This window comes from Haliotis rubra, unplaced genomic scaffold (assembly GCF_003918875.1).
Source record: "Haliotis rubra isolate DU_JTF1 unplaced genomic scaffold, ASM391887v1 Scf238, whole genome shotgun sequence".
In the NCBI taxonomy this organism is placed as follows: domain Eukaryota; kingdom Metazoa; phylum Mollusca; class Gastropoda; order Lepetellida; family Haliotidae; genus Haliotis; species Haliotis rubra.
The window spans coordinates 4928-7423 of record NW_025766425.1 but is presented as its reverse complement, the minus strand read 5'-3'; the positions used below and the strand labels follow the sequence as shown (position 1 = coordinate 7423).

General features: G+C 40.3%; 1 long non-coding RNA gene across 1 annotated transcript; it reads left to right on the top strand.

Moving 5' to 3' along the window:
* The first annotated feature begins 676 nt into the window (after positions 1 to 676).
* On the top strand, positions 677 to 2182 carry LOC124278471. Its single transcript, XR_006899100.1, has 3 exons — positions 677 to 794; positions 1659 to 1790; positions 2088 to 2182. It is a non-coding gene; the product is annotated as an uncharacterized LOC124278471 (long non-coding RNA).
* Positions 2183 to 2496: the final 314 nt, after the last annotated feature.

The window sequence follows — 2496 nt, the reverse complement described above, 5'->3', positions numbered from 1 at the left end:
TCACGTCATCGCAGTCGTGCAAAGTTACTTCCCTTATTTTTGTCGCGCACACAATCTGCACCGGGGGTATATGATTTTACGTCTCTTTTAGCAATATTCCAGCAATATCCTGGCAGGGAACATCAAATTGGCTTCACACATAGTACCCATGTGGAAATCGAACCCGGAATCTTCGTCGACACGAGTGAACGCATCAAACAATACAACCAGCGCATTTATTCCATAATTTATTGAAACATGTCATCGCGGGCGTATTGATCGATACTCATGGTGTTGATCACTGGACTGTCTGGTCCAAACTCGATCAATGGCAGATTACCGCCATGAAACTGAGATATTGCTCTGTGCGGAGTTAAGCGACAAACATACAAACAAATACAATATAATACAATACAATGCAAAACAATTCCAGCGGAGTTAAACGTCTGCGACCTGCATAACTCACCTCTCACAAACGTCCTCGCTCTATGACCAGAAATTATGCCGCTTCGACGTAAAATTTGAACTCGTTCTCTCTCACAAACGTCCAAAAGATAACTCGTCAGGATCGCTGTGAAAATGTCAGTCGTGCACACGTTTCAGGACATTCCAAACCTGGTTCAGATAATTTTAATTCTTGTAATCTTGGTTCCAACAACCAAAAAAAGGCTCCGATAAAGCCTGTCTTAGTGACAGAGATAAACAGGCTGGAACACATAAAGCTTAAAGAACGGTGGAATTCGACAGTTGTGCATTACAGACACGAGTGTACACCATGTTGCGAGCCTTCGTCTTTTGTGTCCTGCTTCTGGCTGGTGAGTATAACCGCTGGTTGTATAATATAGGGATTATATTCTGGAGACCGCCTCCATTGAACCTTACCAGTATCGCATGTAGATGAAAACAAAAAGCAATTTATGTGTAGTTGATAAACTGTGCTCTGTGTAATATAGAACAAACTTTATGGACAACAACTTCTTTTATTCGTGAGTACGACGTTCCGATACAGATTCTTACATACCATTCTTGCTTGACAACGGTACAGAATCTGTATCGGCATCTCCTAACTTCTAAAATGCCACTCAAAGAGTTATGTGCTGTGTGTGTGTCTGAGAGTATAAAAGGGTATGTGCGTGTGTATGCGTGTTTGAGTGTGTGTGGATATGCGAGTGTTTGTGTATACATGTATGTGTTTGAGAGTGTGTTAGTAAACTAGTGCTCAAAAGAAATTACACAGTGTGTTTGACTAACTTGAACAAATTAAAAGCATTTATAAATGAACATCTATTGGGCCGTGTTTGAAGCCCCATTTCTGGTGTCCCCGCCGTGATATTGCTGGAATATTGCTAAAAGCGGCGTAAAACTAAACTCACTCCTCATACTCCTAGAAAGGATGGGTCTGTACATGTATGACTTGGCTCCAGTATGGTTTTATAGCTTCATTTTCCGACATTCTTGTGAATTTTTATGTAATATTTTGCGGTGTATATGGTTCCTTTGAGCACTAGTTTATGTGTTTGTGTCTAGAATTTATGCATGTTTCTTTTGTTTGTGCATGCCTGTGTGTGTGCGTGCTTGCGTGCGTGGACCGCATTAACTATAGGTTTGCAAAGGTCGAGAGGCAATATATCGATCGCAAATTGTTTTTAGACTTTGGCATAAGTTAAAGAACTTTTCAGTTACATTAACAGTGGTTGGGTGCGACCGACCCTCGTCTATGTCCGAGGGATGTCCACAGAACTACGCACCCGTCTGTGGATCTGACGGGTGACATATAATGAATTCTTGTGAAATGGGGTCGATACTTTTGCGTAAGTCAGAAACTCCAGAATTTAAATCTACACTCTCATGATGATCGGAGAACAAAGTCATACTGAACAACCAAGATCAACAACAAACAGCAATTACAAATACAACAAACAACAATTACAAATAACGGTCACAACAACAAACAACAATAAAGAACAAAAACAGCAATTATATAAAACAGCAACACCTACAACAACCAAAACAAAGGTTTCTGAACTAGGTCGCCCTGTTTAGTCTCGTTGATTTGAATTAGTGTCCCTTTACATCAACGAATGAATATTTTCAATCCTATGTTCTAGGGTCCGGGAAGGCTGCTACTGTCACTGTTTGCCTTACCAGGGTGCTTTTTGGCCGTAGCTGTACATGTGAACACATAAAGAACAATGTGTACTACGAGTCGTTGTTTATAGTCATTCTTTCCAGTCAGTTATTGCTAATGCTAATTACATTCATTCCATGGATCAAGCGTTTTCTCAAGAGGATCCTGTCATTAACTAAGGGGAACAACTCCGTATATATCAGTCGTGGATTCTGGTCATGATGAGATGTATATGATGAGTGAGGCTATGTACAGAATCATTCATATTAAATCTGTTGTCAAAGAGGGCAGCACAATTTTTTGGTCATATCAGAGAAGAGGTGTTAAATAATTTACGTTCTCAGCTAACAAATGATACTAAGTCCCTACGTAGGAGATAGTGACACCAA